The sequence below is a fragment of the Sciurus carolinensis genome, unplaced genomic scaffold, assembly GCF_902686445.1.
Source record: "Sciurus carolinensis unplaced genomic scaffold, mSciCar1.2, whole genome shotgun sequence".
Lineage (NCBI taxonomy): Eukaryota > Metazoa > Chordata > Mammalia > Rodentia > Sciuridae > Sciurus > Sciurus carolinensis.
Genome location: NW_025920126.1, coordinates 2,965,067 through 2,988,923, shown reverse-complemented (window position 1 = coordinate 2,988,923; position 23,857 = coordinate 2,965,067). Strand labels below are relative to the sequence as shown.

The window sequence follows — 23,857 nt, the reverse complement described above, 5'->3', positions numbered from 1 at the left end:
TTTGTTTATTTTTTCGAAGAACCAACCATTTATTTTGTCAATTTTTTGTATTGTTTCTTTCATTTCAATTTCGTTGATTTCAGCTCTGAGTTTAACTATTTCCTGTCTTCTACTACTTTTGGTGTTGGTCTGTTCTTCTTTTTCTAGGGCTTTGAGCTGTAGTGTTAGGTCATTTATTTTTTGAGTTTTGCTTCTTTTATTAAATGCACTCCATGAAATAAATCTTCCTCTAAGTTCTGCTTTCATTGTGTCCCAGAGATTTTGATATGATATTTCTTTGTTCTCGTTTACCTCTAAGAATTTTTTAATTTCCTTCCTAATATCTTCTGTTATCCATTCATCATATAGTAGCATATTGTTTAATCTCCAGGTGTTGGAGTAGTTTCTGTTTTTTACTCTTTCATTAATTTGTAACTTCAATCCATTATGATCTGATAGAATACAAGGTAGTGTCTCTATCTTGTATTTGCTGACATTAGCTTTGTGGCATAATATATGGTCTAATTTAGAGAAGGATCCATGTGCTGCTGAGAAGAAAGTGTATTCGCTCTTGGTTGGATGGTATATTCTATAATGTCTGTTAAGTCTAAATTATTGATTGTGTTATTGAGATCTATGGTTTCTTTGTTCAATTTTTGTTTGGAAGATCTGTCCAGTGGTGAAAGAGACGTGTTAAAATCACCTAGTATTATTGTGTTATGGTCTATTTGGTTTCTAAAATTGAGAAGGATTTGTTTAACATACATGGATGAGCCACTGTTTGGGGCATAGATGTTTATGATTGTTATATCTTGCTGATTTATGCTTCCCTTAAGCAGTATGAAATGTCCTTCTTTATCCCTTCTGACTAACATTGGCTTGAAGTCCACATTATCTGAAATGAGGATGGATACTCCAGCTCTTTTGCTGAGTCCATGTGCATGATATGTTTTTCCCCATCCTTTCACCTTTAGTCTATGGGTATCTCTTTCTATGAGGTGAGTCTCTTGCAGGCAACATATTGTTGGATCTTTCTATTTAATCCAATCTGCCAGTCTATGTCTTTTGATTGATGAATTCAGGCCATTAACATTCAGGGTTATTATTGAGATATGATTTGTATTCCCAGTCATTTGGTTCATATTTAAAATTTTTGACACATCATGGTTCCTCCTTTATTTGACAGTTCCTTTAGGACAATTCCTCCCTTTGCTGATTTGCTTCTTTGTTTTTTATCTCTTCCTCATGAAATATTTTGCTGAGAAAGTTCTGTAATGCTGGCTTTCTTTTTGTAAATTCTTTTAGTTTTTGTTTATCATGGAATGATTTTATTTCATCGTCAAATTTGAAGGTAAGTTTTGCTGGGTATAAGATTCTTGGTTGGCATCCATTTTCTTTCAGAGCTTGAAATATGTTGTTCCAGGCCCTTCTAGCTTTTAGGGTCTGGATTGAAAAATCTGCTGATATCCATATTGGCTTCCCCCTGAATGTAATTTGGTTCTTTTCTCTCACAGCCTTTAAAATTCTGTCTTTATTTTGTATGTTAGGTATTTTCATTATAATGTGCTTTGGTGTGGGTCTGTTGTAATTTTGTGTTTTTGGAGTCCTATAAGCCTCTTGGACTTGATTTTCCTTTTCATTCTTCAGATTTGGGAAATTTTCTGATATTATTTCTTCAAATAGATTGTTCATTCCTTTGGTTGGTTTCTCTAAGCCTTCCTCAATCCCAATAATTCTCAAATTTGGCCTTTTCATGATATCCCATAGTTCTTGGAGATTCTGTTCATGATTTCCTACCATCTTCTCTGTTTGTTCAACTTTGTTTTCGAGGTTAAATATTTTGTCTTCAATATCTGAAGTTCTGTCTTCCAGCTGTTCTATCCTGTTGGTTATGCTTTCTATGGAGTTCTTAATTTGGTTTATTGTTTCATTCATTTCAAGGATTTGTGTTTGTTTTTTTTTCAATATCTCTAACTCTTTATTGAAATGATCTTTTGCTTCCTGAATTTGCTCTGTTAACTGTCGATTGGTGCGATCATTCAATGCCTGCATTTGCTCTTTCATCTCATCGTTTGCTTCCCTAATCATTTTAATTATGTCCATTCTGAACTCCCTTTCTGTCATTTCTTCTGCCATGCTGTCGTTGGATTTTATTAATGTAACCTCCAGATTTGTTTGGGGCATTTTCTTCCCTTATTTTCTCATATTGTTCAGGAGTCAGTGGGTCATTAAGATATTGCAGATTTCCTCTATCAACTTATAATGTCCCTGAAGATTGCTAGTATATCCCTTCTTATCCTTCAGTAGCCTGAAGTCTTGAAGGAGTTCGATAATGCAGAGCTCCACGAAGAAGTTGCCTCTCTAGGGGTGGTGACCCTCAGGTGGCGTATATTCCCTGCTAGTGGGCAGAGGTGCCTCCACTTGTTGACCAATGGTCATCCAATGGGGAACTAGACTGCGGGCTGAGGCAAGGCCTGTTTGTGCCTTTGTGTCTGGTTTTACCGTCCCTGTGGTTAAACCTTCCGCAACCAGGGAAGAGTCACTCGTTGGGGACGTCTCGCTGGTCAGTTGCCCTCCTAGAGGTTCCCCTCAGTCTACAACTACCACCTGGGCTGGGCTGTCTTCCTCTGCAACGATCCCAGGGGCCCGGACCTACATCCTGGGCCTGGGAGCCTCACACTTCCTAGGCTAGTCTCCTTAGGCTGCCTCTCCCAAAGAATCTGCCAGCTGCCCTGGAAACTTCGCTCCGCCCCTAGGCCTGTCTCTGTGCGGCTCTTCCAGCAAGAAGTCACCTAGCTCCTGGGACCCTGCTCCACACCAATTGCCTAGCTATGCAGCCCCTCCCCTGAGCCACCACCTGGATCCCCGCACAATAGCTCCGAGACCCAGAGACCCACCACACACCTCCTCCTCTGGACAGCTGCCTGGCCTCTGACACAGTCACTAGAAGTCCAAACAACTCACTTTGGGTATCCTCCTCCTGCCAACCACCCGTAGCCCTAGGCAGTCACTCCAAGTCCAAGTGACCCACCCTGTTCCTCCTCCTCCTCCTTGGGGTAGCCCCCCGGGTGTTCAGGAGTGGTGGCTCTGAGACCAAGTGACTCACCACGCTCCTCCTCCAGGCAGGCCACCGGTGTTCAGGAGCGTTCGCTTTTAGTCCAATCAACTCACCACTTGCCTCCTCCCCTGGCAACCACCTGTGGCTCTGATGCAGTCACTCCTAGACCAAGCGTTCCACTGCACTCCTCCTCCAGGCAGGCCACTGGTGTTCTGGAGCAGTTGTTCTGAGATCAAACAGTTCACCACGCAGCTCCTCCTCTGGCAACTGCCTATGGCTCTGATGCAGTCACTCCTAGGTCAAGCACCCCGCTGCGCTCCTCCTCTTCCTCCGGGCAACCTCCCTGTGTTCAGGAGCACTGGCTCTGAGTTCAAACATCTCACCACGCAGCTCCTCCTCCGGCAACCCCTGTGGCTCTGATGCAGTCACTCCTAGACCAAGTGACCCGCTGAGCTTCTCCTCTTCCTCCGGGCAACCCCCCGCTGTTCAGAAGCGGTTGTTCTGGGTCTAAACAGCTCGCCATGCAGCTCCTCCCCAGGCAGCCGCCCGGAGCCCCGGTGGCTGCTTGAGTCCAAGCACTGTGCTGAGCCGCCTCCTCTACGATGATCCCAGTTGTCCTGCGCCTACCGCTCCAGTGGGGGGAGGGGCATCTTGCGGAGCAACTCCACTTCACAAATTCCCTGCGTTCCTGGGGCCACTGCCCCATCCGGGCCGCCTCCCCAACGGGAGAGACTCACCCAGCGGCTTTGAGTTGGTCCCAAGCCTCTCACTATCTCCTCTTTTGAATCCTGCATCCTGGAGCAACGTGAAATGCAGCCGCCCTCTAGTCTGCCATCTTGGCCCCTCTGATTTTATTTCAGGAGTTTTGACCTCAATAAATCTTAAGAAGGGCAGCAAAATATAGGAAATATCATGATTGTCATGTGTTTTTGATTTAGGTTTACACTCTGCTCTGCAATTTCTGTGTGACTTTGGGGAAATCCCTCATCTCTCTAAATCTTAGCTTTCTCAACTAAAAAATGGAAACCATTTCACCTAAGCAGTCAACTGCAAAATTGCTGAAAAGCCAATAGATAAAAGTCCAAGTTCCATACTAACTGAAAGTATGAGGGTTTCTACCACCGGCACAATTTTCCAAGATCAAAAATACAACATGGGGAAGTACTTGTATTAAAAGAGGCAGCAGAAATAAATATTTTGAATTATATAAGTTTATTTTACAGTTCAGTTCAGGTCAATACCAATCCAGATCAGCTACAGGAAATGAATTTTCCCAATATTCTATCAAAAGAATGAAAATTGGCTGGAACAAAGAATAAACTTCATATATGGCTATCACAGTGAATGATTTTAAGAGTAGAGTATATTCACCTAAAAATTAAAATTTTGACTCAAGTATACTGAAACATATTCATGAATAACCTGCAGTATGCAAACACACTGACATCAGATCAATGTTATTAAATAGCTACAAGCTAAATGCAATGTTGAAATTCTCTGAGTCAAGAAAATAACAATATTCCAAAATTCACTGGGCTATCATTTTTACATGATGTACACATCTCCCCATTCATTTATACAACTGATAGAGGGCACCACTCCAAACTTAGGAACCAAAGCAGAAGAGGAACCTACCAAGTGTGTAACTGTGTTTACAGAAATGAAGGGAATTATGAATGAATAAAATATAAACACTTCAGGGTTGGGGATTTAGCTCAGTGGTAAAAAGCTTGTTTATTAGCATGTACTAGGCCTCAGATTCACACAGCAAAAAAACAAATAAATCTCCAGAAACAAAAACATTTTAAAATATACTTACTTAAAAGGTATGACTGTAGTTGTGCCTTTTTGAAGGACAAAGGCAATTTGCCACAAATATCATACACTGTAAAAATAAACAGAATCATTACATATAATACAGCTGATGCAATTTATTATTTTAAAATATTTTTAGTGCTCTAAAAACTAAGTACTCAGAATTCCTAATGACAATCCTGAAAGCAGAGTTGCTAAAGCAAAAATATGTATGATCCCCAAAGGAGTAATCCAAGGTTTTGAATATAATAGTTGTAGCAAGTCTGAAATCAAAAGGCAAAAAATAAATGAAAAATGGTTTCTTTAAAAAAATGATACAGATAGAAAACTTTTAATCCATAACCTTATGTTCACAGACAGCTGAAAGCATGTTGACATACTACTCATCCTAAAATAAAAAAGATGATTTAAAAACTGAGTAAGATACACAGCATCATCTATATTTTCTATTTTCTAGTCCATAATTTCACCCAACAATGGATATTATTGCTACTATTCTGAAAAGTTATCACTCACTCATTTCATGACTGTAATAAGGTTTGCTCATAAAATCTAAGTTCTGAAAGGTTGTCATCAATGGATCATCACATCAATGAAGTACTCTTTCTTCTTACAGTTTTCAATGGTCACTTTTTCTTTTCTTTCCTACCCCCCATACTCAGGATTAAAGGCAGTGTCTTGCATATCCTAGGTAATAAGTACTCTACTGCTGTGCTACATCCCCCATCCCTTTTTCTTTTAATACAGGGTCTCACTAAATTACCAAGTCTGGTCCCAAATCTGTGATACTCCTGTCTTAGCCTCACAAGTAGCTGGGATTATAGGCATGCACCTCTGCTTACAGTTCAAAATTCACTTATAACTTTCATCTGATGATTCCTCAAAATACTGACCAACTACTGACAAACTGGCTATGAACTCTATGAAATCAGTTGGAAATGGCAAGTCTTATTCACCCTTAAAATATTCCAAAAAAAAAAAAAAAGCATAGAAGGGAGTCTGAAGAAACAATGTGTAACACTTTTTAATAGGACTCTTGCCAAATAAAATCACTTATCTCTTGTTAGGGATGTAACAAAGTGACAGATTACTTGCCCAGAATGAACAAGGCCCTGGATTTTACCCCCAGCACCTCCAAAACAAAATTTCCTTTCCTATTTTGTTAAACATGGAAAGATCCCCCATGTTCTTGGATAGGCAGAATTAATATTGTCAAAATGGCCATACTACCAAAAGTGCTATACAGATTCAGTACAACTCCAATTAAAATTCCAATGATATACCTTACAGAAATAGAATAAGCAATTATGAAATTCATCTGGAAGAATAAGAAACCCAGAAGAGCTAAAGCAATCCTTAGCAGAAAGAGTAAAGCAGGGGGTATCACAATACCAGATCTTCAACTCTACTACAAAGCAATAGTAACAAAAATAGCATGGTATTGGTACCAAAATAGACAGGTAGATCAATGGTACAGAATAGAGGACATGGACACAAACCCAAATAAATACAATTTTCTCATACTACACAAAGGGGCCAAAAATATGCAAAGGAGAAAAGATAGCCTCTTCAACAAATGGTGCTGGGAGAATTGGAAATCCATATGCAACAGAATGAACTTAACCCATATCTTTCACCATGCACAAAACTTAACTCAAAATGGATTAAGGACCTCAGAATCAGACCAGAGACCTTCATCTTATAGAAGAACAAGTAGGTCCAAATCTTCAACATGTCCACTTAGAATCACACATCCTTAACAGGACTTCCATAACACAAGAAATAAAATCAAGAATCAACAACTGGGATTGATTCAATCTAAAAAGTTTTCTCTCAGCAAAGTAAACTATCAGTAATGTGAAGAAAGAGCCTACAGAGTGGGAGAAAATCTTTGCCAATCATACTTCAGATAGAGCACGAATTTCCAGAATATGTAAAGAACTCAAAAAACTCTATAGCAAGAATACAAATTATCCAATCAACAAATAGGCTAAGGAAATGAACAGACACTTCACAGAAGTACAAGCAATCAATAGATATATGAAAAAAATGTTCAACATCTCTAGTAATAAGAGAAATGCAAATCAAAACTACCCTAAGGTCCATCTCACCCCAATTAGAATGGTGTTTATCAAGAAAACAAAGAACAATAGGTATTGGCTAGGATGTGGGGAAAAAGGTACACTCATACATTGCTGGTGGGGTTGCAAATTAGTGCAGTCACTCTGGAAAGCAGTATGGAGATTCCTCAGAAAGCTTGGAATGGAACCACCATTTGACCCAGCTATCCCACTTCTTGGCCTATACCCAAAGGACTTAAAATCAGCATACTACAGAGATACAGCCACACTGATAATCATAGTAGCTCAATTCACAATACCCAGACTGAGGAACCAACCTAATGTCCTTCAATTGATGAATGGATAAAGAATCTGTGATATATATATATATATATATATATATATATATATATATATCACAAGAAAACAAGGAACAATAGGTGTTGGCTAGGATGTGGGGAAAAAGGTACACTTATACATTGCTGGTGGGGTTGCAAATTAGTGCAGTCACTCTGGAAAGCAGTATGGAGTATATATATATATATATATATATATATATATATATATATATACACACAATGGAATATTAGCCATAAAGAATGATAAAATTATGGCATTTGCAGGCAAATGGATGAATTTGGAGAATATCATGCTAAGTGAGATAAGCCAATCTCAAAAAACCAAGGGACAAATGATCTTGCTGATAATCAGATGAGGTCACATAATGGTGGGTGGGAGGGGTTAGTGTTAGAGTTAGGGTTTGGGTTAGGGAGGGGGAAGAATGGAGGAAGGTAGGACTGTATAGAGGGAAAAGAGGTTTGGGAGGTGTGGGGGGAAGGGGGAAAATAACAGAATGAATCAAACAACATTACCCTATGTAAATTTATGATTATTCAAATGGTATGTCTTTACTCCATGTACAAACAGAGAAACAACATGTATCCCATTTGTTTACAATAAAAAAAGAAAAAAAGTAATGAAAAAAAATTTTTGAGACAGGTTTTGAAAACTGCTTACGGACTTGCTGGGTTGCTGAGGCAGGTTTTGAACTTGTGATCCTCCCACCTCAGTCTTCCAAGTTGCTGGGATTACAGGGGTGTATCACCCACCGTGATGGTGAAATATTGTTTTAAGTGCTTTTGTTGTTATTGTGAACTTACCATGAAATAAATGGAAATAAAGATGCTTGGCCTAAAAACAAAAATTAAAATTTATAATAGCACAATTTTAAAATTTGCAATGATGTATAAATGACTACAAGGAAATAAATCATAAGTAAAAATAATTATTGTTATGAAATTAAGTGCAGGTAATTTAAAGGGGCAGTTAAAAAACCATGCTTCATAAAGAAGGGTTTGTGTGTTTCAAACAATATCACCTTTAGCAAGAATTAGAAGTTGGTGTTCCCAAGGGTTTTTTCATGCAAACTGAAAAGATGGCTTAATCCAATGAAAAATGATGGGGTGGATGAATCTGCAAAGCTTACACGTGCCATGCCCCCTCTACACAGTCTCCCAATAGAAAAGGTACAGCCTTCTGCCTTTAGGATCTCAAAGAAACTTACAAGCTACTGCCTTTTCTAACACAAAAAAGGCTAAGATTCACTTAAAATATTAAAAAGCAAAAATCAGTTACATTTTAAGATCAACATTGAAAACTAGCTTAATCACATTGCCTTTGTTGTTTAGCAGGCCAAGTGTGCACTTGGGTATAGTGGTGCAGGCCTATAATCCCAGCCACTTGGGAGGCCAAGACAGGAGGGACAAAAATTTGAGGCCAGCCTCAGCAACTTAGCAAGGCCCAATCTCAAAATTAAAGTAAAATCAGGTGGGTGTGGTGGTGCATGCCTATAATTCCAATGGCTCTGGAAGCTGAGGCAGGAGGAATGTGAGTTCAAAGCCAGGTGCAGCAAAAAAATGGTGTCAAGCAACTCAGTGGGACCCTGTCTCCAAATAAAATACAAAACAGGCCTGGGGATGTGGTTCAGTGGTTGAGTGCCCACTGAGATCATTTACCAGTACCCCCACAAAATAAAGAAATAAAATAAAATTTGTTGTGGATGTAGCTTAATGGCAGAGAATTCCTGGGCTCAATACCCAGTATGGCAACAACATAAAAAAGACAAGTAGGAATAGCAATAAGAAACTTAAACTTCTGTGTGGCTTCACTATTGTCTGCACTAATTAAACTATATCAGGAATACTAGGGTCCATCACTGCACTGGACATGATGGTTCAATGAGAAGTTCTTTTATTTAAAGAATAATCTGGAGGTACAAAAGAAAAGGTACACTTCAATTACAAACTACTGCTTTGAGCTGATCTTTCTCCCACTCCCAGAATCCAAAGCACTTTTCCCTGATAATTGGTGATACACACCCCATCTCCCAAGGGCAAGTATGGTGAGGAGACTAGAATAAGATGAGAACATGATAACCTCCTTGAAACTTACCATTTTCCCCAAAGTCTCTTGAATGACCACCTGAGGCCTTGCACTCCAACTGTGTAGCAGATAATAGGCTTGCCATTCATAATCCTAACTGGTATAAAAAAATACCTGTCTTCTAACTAAATTTAAGCTCAGGGATTAATCATACCATTAGATATTGTGCAGACACATTATCCATACAAGTTAGATGGGCAGAATAATCACACATAATCACTGTACATCAAAGAGTTTAAAGGTAATATATGTAGATAATGTTTGAGTCTCTCAAATTACCACATGCCCATTACACTCTTCATTCTTTAGGGCACTATAAAGTTTTTAATGACACATATGTTCAACTCTAAACATCTAAAATATTCCTAAAAAGGCACTAAGCTTAATTCTACAGAATGGCCTCACATAGCTTAATTATCAAGGTTATGTGTTTGATTTATAAGACCTAACTAATAATACCAAACATAATAAATCCAAATATGCCTTAAGTGTCCAAGAAACAAACTGTGCACATGTATTTGTTTATATGAAATAAAATATAATTATCTCTTCCAATTAATTGGGAAGTAAATAAGCGAAAAATCCCTCACACTTACAGAACAGAACCTGCACAAACCACGATAAAACAGGTTCAATATTCTTCCACTCTTTTCCACTTATAAAGTTGATGAAGTCCTTCTTAGTTCTTGGACCTGGATAGTGTCTAAATTCACCATCCTCACAACAAAAGATCAGAATTAAATAGTAATAGCAATGGAAAATAAATTTTGTACTTCTTTCCACTATTTCATCACCTCATTTTAGTTCATCCTAATATTCAAAAGCATTAGCAATGTAGAAGCTGTTGAATTACTACTGATGACATCTCAGCCCCAAACACAATCATAAGACTTAATATTTTGTTCTCACTCTTCCAAGTATGAAAGTACTATGAAGCAGAGTAAGCAGATAAATCTCAGAAAGTGATGTTTAAGTTTTATGTATAACATACATATTAAAAGTATTACCATATGATAAGTTATTAAAATAAGGCCTGAAACAAGAAAATTATTAGCTATTTTAAAACTATGTTTAAAGGCTTTTTGTTTGTTTTTTGTGGATCTTTCCATCATAGTCACATCACATCTGCCATTCAGTTTTAAATTACAGAAAGCATCTGGGGCAGTCATTTTCTCCCAGGGACTTCAGTGATTCTATTTACAGTCAACTTTGCACACTTCCTTCCATCCCCTCCACCTTTCCATTCCCTATGAATGGGATTCTGTCAAATAGTCCTAACTGTTCTCCAGTCTTGTGCATCCTCAAGTGCAAAAGCCCCATTGTTCCCTACTACCTACCACAGGGACAGGGGATTCTTTTTCCATTCAGAGAAAAAGACTACAAAGGAGCTCCCATTCAAAAACATAAAGCTTTAAGGAGAAGATGGAATTGAAGTAGTTTTTTGAAGGACAAGTAAGATTGCAACAGGCAAAAATGAAGAGAAAAAAGCAAGGTAAATGCCATGACTAAGAGAAAAAGGGCAGGAAATTTCATATAAATTCAGTGATATTGAGAATACTGATTACAAACAATTGAGGAAAATGTGGGGAAAAGGAATGAGGGAAAAGGGAGTGAGAGAAGCACCTATGGGATACAGAGAAAAGAAATTTAAATAGATAAGAAGGGAGGATGAGTGGATAAAGAAGTAAAACAAAAAGTGGAAAAAATGGAAAAGGAAACAAGATACAGACATACATAAGGAACTGCCAATTTGTTTTTCTGTTGTTTTTCTTTTTGACAGTATTAGGGAATGAACCCAGGAGTGCTCTACCACTTAGCTACAACTCTAACCCATTTTATTTTTATCCTGAGAAAGTGTCTTGCTAAGTTGCAGAGGCTGGCCTCAAACTTGTGATTCTCCTGTCTTAGTCTCCTGAGTAACTGGGATTACAAGCATGCACAACCAAACTCAACAGAATTGCCACATTGTTTTTGAAATTTTAAATAAGGAGAAATACCTCTTAATATTTAGCTTATGACCTAGATGACATCAAGGTACAGCAGGTGAACAGATTTGAGATTTCCTAACTCCATATTAGAATACCAATAAAGTCAATCTAAAAGACCTGATATTGCAGACTACACATTTTCTGTTTCTTCTGACTTAATACTACTGTATCACCCACTACTTTCTCCTCAAGGCTTAGTTGCTTTTTGAAAATATCACATTCCTGTTTATGAGAATGTCCATGGAGTGGAATGCTTACCCTGCACTCTTAAAAGTTCTACTTCCAAGATTTCCTTTAAACCCTGTGTTCTCCAGAAACTGCTCCAGCAAACAGCAAGATCTCCCCTTCATCCTATTACCCAAAGGATACATCAGCACTCTGGGTTTGCAACCATTTCCTATATTGAAGAGGATCACACCATTTCACAAGAGCATTACTTTCCAATTAACTATAAATCTCTAACAACAAAGACTACTTCAAGTATCATCCATCTATCTAAAGGAACTTAGGGTACTATAAAAGCAAAATGAGTTTGGTAAAATATTTGCTAGATCAGATTATCTCAGCTCTTCAAACATGATCTGAGAGAGGTCTACTATTCCAATTACACTATGATCCATCCTTCTCCATAACTGAGAATCTTCAAATACTTACTGATAAATAGTAGAAATAGCAGTTATAGTAAACCATACGCTCAGTCCTACAAGTGATAAAGAACATACATCTGGTTTTACATGGGACAATCAATAAGTATAAGGTGATTCAAAATTATTTAAAAGCTATTAAGAATATGAAAATTATGCCTAAAATAGTAGAAATTTGTAATAAAAATGCAAATATAAATTGTATACTTAAAACAAGTTTAGAAAACACATTATTTCTTATTAGCTCAATTTAAAAGTTTGTCAAGTTTGATCATTGAAGACTTTTTGTATATATGTAAGCACTTGGTCAATTACACTAATGTATGACTAAAACTACTAGTGATGTGTCAAGGGAAAATACAATATGGTCTTAGGTTTCAAATCAAATCATAACTGACATGCAAGAACAAAGGCAATTTATATTACTGCTAAACATGGAAAAGACTATGAATCTTAAGACAGGTAATAACAATTACAGCTTACATTTCTTTTTAACCATGTGTCAAGCACTGATGACTGAGAATTAATCTGTTTTCTTATCTGTAATATGGTATGCTACATGTCTTATAAGGTTGTGTGAGGATCAAACCAGAAATAAAAAACTCTTGAGAGTTGCAACAGGTAAATGGTCAACAAAATAGCTCCTATTGTTACCACTAGGGACAGTGCAACCAGAACCCAGTTTTATTGTGACCACCAAGAACAAGACTGAGGCTGGTCAAGATAGAAGCGTCAAGGACAAGACCCACACTTGGGCAGGGGACCATGACAAGAGTGCATTTGACACTACCATCTTAGGGATCTGTAATTAAGAGCCCACATCCTCAAATCATAGGTATTAAATCTGAAATTCAATTTCAGAGTCAAATCAGAGAATGTGACCTTAACTTTGAAAGAAACATTCCCTTATTCTTAAACTTGGTGAGTTGCAAATAATGACTTAGTAAATGTCTACTTGGACCACAGTGTTCTAAGTCTTCTCAAAGACATCTTATATAATAGTCAGGAGACTGGAGCACAAGAACAGATAAGAGAAAGTTATATGGGCAGGAAAAGGGAGCAAATGATATCTTCAAGCTCCCTTAGAACAACACAAACATTGAGCTCTATACACAACTAGGGAATCTGCATTTTACAGTCATTACATGCTGAACCCCCATGAGAGACATGGTAAGTCAAGTGAGTTTAACTGATTTTGAACTAATTTAACTAGATGCAGAACACCATGTTTTCAAAATGTAATGAAAGGTTAAGAGCATAAGATGTTTAAAATAAGATAAATTACAACATAATTGGCAAAGAAACAAAATCATCCAGACTTACAGTACCTGTCTGCTCTGCAACATCTACTTTTGCAACATTAACCTCAAGATCTTCTCCCATTCAGCAAAACTTTCCCATTCTGGTTGATGATTTTGACAAGCAGGACAGTACAGCCCATAACTAAAATATAGTTTAAGAACAAAAAGCTAAGTGCTCTCATGATTACTAATCTTGGGATAAAGCAAAATTATGAAGAATTTTTTTAAATATTTTAGTTGTAGATGGACACACTACACCTGTATTTATTTTTATGTGGTGCTGAAGATTGAACTGAGTGCCTCACACATGCTAGGCATGCACTGTAGCACTGACCTACAACCCCAGCCCAAGATTATTTTAAACATATAATTCATTAAGAATATTTGCACTAAAACTGAAAACAAAGTGGTTAATTTTGTGCATATTGAAACAGATCTATGGGTCTAACAATCTGAATATTAAGAAGTAAAATTTAAGGATCATAACCATCCATAATAAAGCAAACCCAAGAGTAATTTTTAAAGACACAAGGGCCTTATGAAAAACAGCTCTTTAGAAACCTTGTATTTTTCTACTACCATGTGGTCACTAGAAAGCTCAAGACATTTTTTGAAGTTTACCATTTTAACAAATTTGTACTACAGAATCAATTGCAAGGTGTTGAAAAAATAGAAAATACCCTGGGCTATGGAGAATGAGGAAATCCAAGTTCCAAATTAAGGCAGCTACTACTACTATGCAGCAGGATTGCCACAGGATTGGCAGGCCCAGGAAGAAGGCTATTCATATTTAAAGAAGCTAGAGACCTGCATTTTTATATACAAATATTTAAAAACCAAACCCCCACACATATACTAAAGCAGGCTAAATAAAACTCTTGGTCAGTTAGTTTCCAAGACCCTGGGTTTACATATTCTATGACCAACAATAATAGCATTTTAATGGCATTCATAATCATCCAGGTCCTAATTTTTCCCTAGAATTTTGCTTTTCTACTTTACTGTAGATTTTAATGTCCCTCAGTTTATAGAACCAGAACAAATGAAGTCTACACATGTTAAAAAACAAAAATACAATTTCTGTATTCATATTTTCTTGACTTGTTTTAGGGAAAATTTAAAAAACAGGACTGCAGAATAAAGCAAACTAGTATGATACATAACTCAAACTCCTTAATAATAAGTTACATCACAATGAAAATATCTCTATAATAACTTCTGATCACGAATAGATTAACTGAAAATAATTCACTTATAATTAAGTGTACACTGTTAAGAATACTAATTCCTTTTCCTTTAATTCTTTTTTTCTTCTTTTTTTTTGTATCAGGGATAGTAATTGCTTCAGCCTCCTGAGTGACTGGGATTAAAGGTGTGTGCCACCCTGTCTTGGAATCCTTTCTTTTTTTCAAATGTATTGTATCTTGTGTTTCTTATAGACTTGTAGAACTGTCGGGGTTTCCGGGACCCCCAGCCTTGAGCACGGTCAAGATGGCGCCTGGCACTGAGCCAAAAGCGGCCAGCTATACAGTAAACAACCAGTGAATTCCAATGATTGGCTAGTTAACGATGTGATTAGAGCATGCCCCCCCTCATTTACCTATTCTATACCTGCAGCTGTCCGTGTGTTTACCTCGTGTGCTCTCCCCTGATTGGTTGAGGTGTATATAAGCTTGATGGGCGGGGGAGTAGCAGAAGAAGCTGGGAGTAGGAGCAGAAGCTGAGGGCAGAAGCTGAGAGAAAGTAGCTGAGAGAAGAAGCTGGGAGTGGGAGCAGAAGCTGAGGGCAGAAGCTGAGGGAAGAAGCTGAGAGCAGAAGCTCAGAAGAAGAAGCTGAGAGTAGAGTCGCAGAAGAAGCTGAGAGTAGAGTCGCAGAAGAAGCTGAGAGTAGATTCGCAGAAGAAGCTGAGAGTAAAGTAGCGGAAGAAGCTGAGAAGAAGAAGCTGAGAAAGGGGGGTAGAAGGGAGGAAGAAGAGTGTGAGCAAGGGCGAGAGCCGAGCGGGAGAAACGAAGCCGCCGGAGCAGGCGAGAGCCGAGTGGGAGAAGAGTGAAGTGCAGGAGAGGGAAAGAGCGAGAGAAAGGGATAGAAAAGAAGGAAAGAAAGGAAGACTGTACGCAATATACTTCCAAAGCTTCAGACGTTTGTCGTGTCTCTCTCTGTGGGCAGAGGGAACGCGATATAAAACCTTAAATCTTTAGCCAAGGACAAAGAAGGAAAACACTTCTATCATTTCGGATAGATGCTCTAATTTGGATTTAACTCATTGTCAGTGTATTTTGTTTGTTGTTTTCTCCTTAATACCTCTTCTGATGCTATATTTACTGTTTGACCAAATAAATTTAAAAATATCTTGAATATTTGACTGTATTTTGCACATAAATTTATAAGCTCTACTGCTTACCATATTGTTTATAACATTAAATATTTTACAGACCCAAATCTAAAACAAGATTCTGATGGAAAAAAAAAAAAAAAGAAAGAAAGAAAAAAAACAAATACTGCCACTGGTTAACTGGTTATATTTCCCCTCCTCCACAGTTTCAAAAACAGATTATGTGCATACTAAACATTTTTCCCTATTTTATATTTGTTATTATGTGTTATGATTCAAATTTTACTGTCTTCTGCATTCTCCCTTTTGGATGTCGATACCACTTGCTTCCTTAATTGCTAACTTACTTCATACATGATCCAGGAAAATATCTGAGTCTTTTTAAAAAGCAGTGTTCCAACAATTATTCCATGCTTATTCTGGAGGCCCAAAGAAAGCCAATATACCAATATCTGGCCAGATAAAGTAGACATCTGTCTCTCATCTGTATAATGAGATAATAGTAACTATCATTAGGGAATTAAATATAATAATGCAATTAAAAGTTATTGTATTGTGCAGTATACAGACAATATTCAATAATGGTTGTATTGGTTAATATCTGTTACACCACTCTTTTCAGTCATACTACCACCAACAACTATTTAGCATCTAAAACAAAGGCATTTATTTCCTATAGTAGCAGAAAGAACTTTAAGTTAGAACTAAGACACAAGACACAGGGTTTTGTTCGAACTATTGCAACCTAATGCTCTTAAGAGTTTGTAATAATTAAAGTAATAATTTCTTAATACACTATCACTTAGAAAGGCCAAGGAGTCACAACTCAAGGATTCTCTACATTGCGAATACACAATGGAAAAATGGGAGGGCTGGGGAGATAACTCAGTCAGTAGAGTGCTTGCCTTGCAAGCACAGGGCTGTGGGTTCCAACCCCAGCACCACAAAAATAAATAAATAAATAAAAAGGAAATGGGAGATGAGAATGTGAGCAGGGGTGCACGAATATTTTTAAATACCCCTATTTCAACTTAGTATATGCAACAAAAAGTCCCAAATTCCAACACCACAAATGGAAGTTTCTTAAGAATAATCAAAAAGCTAGAGATTGTGCTCAATATTCTCTTCTGTAAAAGTTAGTGAAAATAAGTCTGGATATCCATCTATAAAGGATGGGAAGTAGCAGACTCCACCCCCACCCCATGACTCCCAAACACCAGTCTCAAAGTCCTGAAGAGAGATTTCAATTGAGCACAAATCCTTCGGCGCACCACAGCACTGGAAAAGGAACACTGGAACACAGTGCAAATGAAAAGGAGCTGGGAACCTGGAGGAGTCGGGGCGCCCACTGAGGGACAGGGAGGCAAAGTTTGGGGAAGCTGGGGCCTTCCTGAGAAAAGAGGGGATGTCGGATAAGCAGTTTCTGAGGGGACCAGACCTGCATTGCAGGACAAACACCCCACACTCACAATTCTATCATCCTTTCTCCTTCCAGCAATTCCCTCCAGTTCTCCTCCGTGATGACATGCACGCCGCTCCATTGCCAGTGGGGTCACAGAGGAATCAGAAGCAACAGCACCAACATTGTCAGGGAAACCAGGAGACCTCTGGAGGATGCCATGACCGCCTATGCCATACTCAGACGCGCTTTATCCCTGCCTCACTTCCGCTCTGCTCCTCAGTACTGCTCATGCGCATGGCAGTTCCGTGAGGCGCAAACGCCCAGGGTAAACTCAGGGCGCATGAGCAAACCCTGCTTTCAGCAGGTGCTGGAGGAGGGAAAGAGGCAAGCCATTGGACTTTAGTGCTCATGACAGATACATTTTATTTTTTAAATCTCAGGGTCTTGCCTATTTGCACACTAAAGACAAAATGCATAGGAATATGAAAGTACATTTTATGTTTAAATTGCTAATTTATTGGAAGAAATGTCTGATGTTAATTTGATAGAATTTCTATTTTTGGGGGGTTCAAATATTTTATTAACAGATCATGGTGATTATAAAATTAGGTATGTTTCAAATTTCAAAATTTTTTCCAAAAATTAAGAAAATTTTAGATGAGAATTGACATTATTTAATTCTACTTTTCATATTGAATCATAAATTTTTTTTTTTTACTTTGGCACAGTAATTTTTAGTCCTGAGACTCAGTTTGTACAAATTAATCCTACAGATGAAAAAGTCATATTCTTAGAGGTATTTACTTATGCTAAAAAAAATACATAGTTGTAGCAATAGAAAAACTGTTAAACCACAGTTTATTACTTATGGAATATAATTCAATAACTAATATTTTTAATATGTGAGGGTAAAATTTCGTGAAATATTAAATGACAAAATGAACTCTATTTAGTTTTTTATAACCATTTTTAACAACAAACAATATAAAAAGTGATATATCAAGAAAAAGTACATTTCTAAAAATAGTAAGATACTATCCCTGTTAAATTAGGATAAAAGAAATTCAGGAATGTGTTTTGCCCATGTGTTTAAATACATTTTTGGTTCCCCAAATTAACTTCAGTAAGCTTGTAATAAAAGTACTTTTATTGAATTTGTTCTTAATAAAATACATTTTCATTGTAGTAAAATTCTAGTAATTTATTTTAATGAGATTATTGTAAACTAAGAAAGATTAAGGTATTCAATTTATGTACAATTACCTGATGTAAACATCTGAGTTTTTCATGTTATGCCTGTAGCATAATTGGAACTGTGAAACTTAGAAACATTACTTTCTCTGAAAAGAATTAAAAGTTTCTATTCTATTCTTTTTCTCACTAGTTTATTTTGAGGTTGCAGCAAATATATCAGCTAGTATAGCAAAGCAAAAATCTTTTGTTGGCACATCTTATTGGTAAGACATTACTGTGACTGGTATATTTTTGTCTCTTCATATTTAGTAATTAAACTCCATACTTAGTAATTCCAGATACTGGCAAAATAATCTTTCTAAAATGCTATTTTAGTTATTGACAGATGATTGAAATACAATAGGAGACATAATAATAACCCTTAATATGTAAAGTAATTTATTTATTGTTATAGAATTTGACTATAGTGTATTATTCAAAAAGTAAAGTAACTCCATACTTCATAACTATTGCTGAAAGAGCCATCAGTAGCTCTCTACTTTTAGAGTTGAGGCTTTCTTGGCATAAAACTTTTAAGTGAATGATTGATCAATTTTACATGAAAATTTTAAAAATACATGTTGCCACCTTAAATACTTGTTAAAATGTACCAAATGAGGTTTAATATCTTTAATATGTATGTTCTTTTAAGTCAATAGAATATTTCATTAAAGGCAGAGTTATTAACATAACATGTATATGAAGTCTTAAAGTATGAAAAGTGTTTCCCTTGAAAAAAATGCAAATTAAATAAACATCAATATACTTTTTTTATCAAATTGGAAAACATCTGGAATCATGAACAATCCCCTCTATCACTATACATTTGACAATGAAAATGAAGATTGGTAGAAAAGTTTTGAAGAAACTTAAATCAATTTTCCTGTATGTATGAGTTTTTCAGGATGAACCCAACTACTGTATATAACCTTAAAGCTCTAATAATAAATAAATAAGACTGTATCATTGCAAGCTCAATTGTGAATGATGCAGCAAATCCATCTGTGAACTGAATACTTTATTCAAAGTGCATATACATAACCTAGAATTAACTCTTGCTTTTCTGGAAAAAAATTAAATAAGTTGAGAGCAAAAGAATATTGAAGAGTAATTTAGCTGTGATGTTTTTTTGTAAACCATAAGCAACTTTTTTGATTTTTTAAATTTTGTAATATTTGGTAAGGAGAACTGAACCCAGGGGTGCTTTACAACTGAGCCACCTCCTGCAATATGTTAAAGGAATCATGTATACCTTTGAATCCAAAGGAAAAATATGCTGAATAATAAAAATTATGTTGTAAAAGATGAAAAGTCAGTGGATTAAGTTTAAGGCAGATTACTAATCAAAATGTCAATGTTAAGCCAGGCACAGTGGTGCACACCTGAAATCCCAGCAGCTTGGGAGGCTGAGGCAGGAGGATTGCAAATTCAAAGCCAGCCTCAGCAAAATCAAGGAGCTAAGCAACTCAGTGAGACCCTGTCTCTAAATAAAATACAAAAAATAGGGCTGGGATGTGACTCAGTGGTAAAGTGCCCCTGAGTTCAATCCCTGGTAGCAAAAAAGAAAAAAAAAGTCAAGATTAAAATTAGTATATGCAAGGTAATTTAAAAGTTGTGTTTCATAAAAGACATGTCTATGTAAGAAGTATGAATGAGAAAGTGTGAACAAGTGACTCTTTTTGCTTGACATTGTGCTTCACTTGTTTTTCATGTACTCCAAATTCTATTCAGTTACCATGTGCTGCATTTAACAACAGGAAGGCACCAATCAATGTTAAGTGAAAGCACAGGTAAGTTAGGTTATCTGTAGGATTTCTTTAAATGCAATGCTCATTTCTCTCCTCAGCCTCTTTTTATGACTCCCTCTGTTGTAAACACTTTTCTCCAGTCAAAATTTTCTATTTTTGTGCCCTGATAGTACTATGTAAAATACTGTTACTTTAGTTTTATTTGTTATCTCTTCAGGAACACATTCTCCTGTTTTTATCTTAAGTTCTCCCCATTGCAAAGGGTGATTTTCATCACCTATGGCAGACTGATGGGTCAACAGCTCCATTTCCCACTGAGCCAGGGAGCACAACAATATTAGCTTGGCATCCCTGTTAGTCACCACTAAATGATTCTAGTGGGCAGAGGAAATGAAATTGATTTGTTTTTTCTGGGCTCCAGTTCAACCTCTTTTGGCTATGAAACTTGCCTTTTATCATTAGGTTCCATAGTAATCATTTTCTTCTCTTTAGTCCTGGATCCATTCTTATGTATGTAGAACTCACAAGTAATATATATTTACAGGTCAGCATTTTTAGTATATATCTTACACATCATTAACCACACTTAAGTTGAAGGGCAGTTTCTTAGTAGAACTTTTGGTAACTTAAATGCATATAAAAGCAATTTGTGGGACTGGGGTTGTGGCTCAATGATAAAGTGTTTGCCTAGCACACTATGAGACACTGCGTTCGATCCTCAGCACCACATTAAAAAATAATAAAAATAAACAAAATAAAGTTATTTTTAAAGCAACTTGTGTATAATCAGTATAAATAGAAATCAATTCTAAAACAGTAAATATCAAAATAAAATCACTATTTCATCTGTACTGTGTAATATCAGATGCCATCATATACCTCTTACTCCCAAGTATGTAACTCCAACCCAGCTACTCATTTGACCTTCAGTCTTCTATACACTTAGTAGTTTCTTAAAAATAGATCTCATTCAGTAACCTACCAGCATTTTATACTGAACTCAAAATCTTCAGACAGCCGCTTTTATTTAATTCCTTCTACCAGAGTCTTCACAATGTCCTTTTCCTTTTTTCCTTTGTATATTTGGAATTTTTCTCTAACTCACCTGTCCTACTGGTTTTACCTTCTCTCATACTGTTCTTCATGTTGTTGTGAGTTCTAGATTAATTTTCCTGCCATAATTATGTCTTTCAAGGAGGTTCAGAAAACTTAAATGAATATCCTTTTGTAAGCAATAGGTTATTCATAATCTAGCCCATACTTTTGAGCCTCATTTTTCCCACACTGTCTAGGCCCTCTAAATCCTCGCTTACAAAGGATAATATTTTTCAATTTCCTATCACAGGCATACTTTTATAAAATAAAGTAAAATTAATTGCTAAAAATTGATCATTTGGACAAGGGAGAATGCTTACTCTGTTTCTGTAGTTGTTGCTGAATAATAAATAGCAGTGTAAGACCCATCTCATCTGTGGATCACACATATTGTGTTGCCCTGCCTCAGCAACTCTCCAGGTGATCCATGCACTTTCCTTGTCTACCTGTATTTGCATCCTGAAATGCTCAGACTCCTCACTCACCTTAGCTCCCTGCTGATTCATTTGTTAAATCTTATCTCATTTGGGAAGTTTTCTGTGATTTTCACAGAGTTTTAGGTATTCTTTTCCATTTTCCTGTGTTATATAACAAGATTCACCTAACAAACTAAAGGATACAGCAAGGATTTTCTCAGATCACCAGTATTCAAGATTTTTAAAACATGAATTTTAAAAGAGTATGTATATGTGTGTGAGAGAGACAGAAAGATTTAAGTCTTTCCTGGTGAAGTTTCTTCTTTCCTAGTAAAGACATCTTACCTTCCTTTTTCTCCAAATCTAATGGAGAAGCAGTATTTTTTTTTAAATGAAAATATTAGGTTCACTGATTCCTTCTACAATGACTTCAGAAGTTGTGGCAATAGAGATGGATGGTGGCTACAACCAACTTTTTGACATCTGGCCTGTAGGAATGGCAGCAATTGCATTTGGAGAACTTCAAACACAGGTGTTTAATCTTCATACAATGATGATTATTTATAATCATGCATTTATCAATCAAGTCTTTGGAATGTGGAATACTGAGAACTCTGGGAATACAAGTTCATTTTTAATTATATGAAGATAGTAAGACTGTTATAAGGGACTGAGAAGTAATTACATTTAAAACCTGCTTGGTTGTATTGCTTCTTCTCAAACATAGAGTGAGTTGTCTGCATTGTGTGAAGTTTTCTCATACAAAAATTTTGCCCTAATAATCAGAGTAGGACATACCAGTTATTGTTAAACAAGTCTTTTAGGATCTTTATATTCATTCTTCCATTAATTGATCTTGTTTCATTTTTGTTCTATATAAAATGGTAGAATGCACAAGATATTTTATGTTACTATCCATTTGATTTTATTTGTTTTATTTTGAGAATTATGAAGAAACACCTAAGCTTAGTATAATTATTGCATATCTCAGGATATATTGTCTTTCAGAAATAATTATTTAAGGACTTTTGAAAGGTTTGTTCATATTTGGAAGGACAATTATGTTGGACCAAAATTCAAATTTAAATAGTAGAAAATTAAAAAGACAATTAGAATGGAGAAAATGTTCTCTTAATATATGATCAACCATGAATTTATGCATGCTACATAAGGAACTCATTTAAAGATTACAGGAGAAAGAACATTTAGGAGAAAGTACTAGATAAAGAAACACAGAGAAATAGAAAGATACACAAGTTAAAAGAAACATACTGTTATCTAGAATGCCTACAGGTATAGACCTTGAGGAAAATAATTTTATGTTATTTGTTAAGGGCAATACAAATCTTTTATTGATTCTGCTACTTAGGAAATTATTCTTAGGAAATAGTTCAAGGATGAAGGATTATCCATTTTAGGATAACAGGATATACATCTATCATCTATCTATATCTTACAAAAGTAGGGTCATGCACATCTTGTGCCTTGTAAACTAGGTATGTTTATTTGGCAGCAAATTGAGACTTTTTCCATGTTGGCTAACTGTTCTCCTATATCAGGTTTACAGTAGGATTTGATTCTAGTGGCAGAGGGAAGCAGCTTGCATCATCAGGAAGCAGAGAGAGAGACTTCACTTTCCAGGTACAGGTACAAAATATATACCCCATTACTACACCCCGATTTCCACCTCCTCCAGCCACACTCTACCACTTCAATTAACCCCATGTGGAATTAATTTACTGATTGTGTTAAGATTCTCATGACCCAATCATTTCTCCTCTGAACCTTCCTGCATGGTCTCACATGTGAACTTTTGGGGGACACTTCACATCTAAATCATAACATTTTACATGTGGTATCTTATTTTAACCACATAGTAACTGCAGGGTTTCATTTAATTTTCTGTAGCTCACAGATGTCAAACAGGACATGGAGCTATAAAGTAATAGAGTTTGAATTAATTTTATTTGACTTTAAAGTCTTTTCATTATATTTCTCTTTTAGAGGGGTAACCTGGCTGAGTCTGGCATTGTGATGAAAATGAATCTCTTATGTGAGTGACTGAGCTTGTCTTTATGACTCCTTATCTACATATATTTGACCTATCTAATCATCAGTGTTAGATCATCTGATCTTGTGTTAGGAATCATTCTTATCCACTTAGATCAGGGGTTTGAAACCTCAATACTATTGGAATCCTGGGCTGACTAATTCTTTGTTATAGGGGATAGTCTGTGCTTTGCAAGATGGTTAACATCACTGGTGTCAACTCCTAGATACCACTGGCACCATCTCTCCCCCAGGTGTGACAACCAAAAATGCCTTGAGATGTTTCCAAATGCTC

General features: G+C 36.5%; 1 pseudogene; it reads right to left on the bottom strand.

The window, feature by feature from the left end:
• Positions 1–4,856: 4,856 nt before the first annotated feature.
• Positions 4,857–17,240, bottom strand: LOC124973937 (thioredoxin-related transmembrane protein 1-like; annotated as a pseudogene).
• Positions 17,241–23,857: the final 6,617 nt, after the last annotated feature.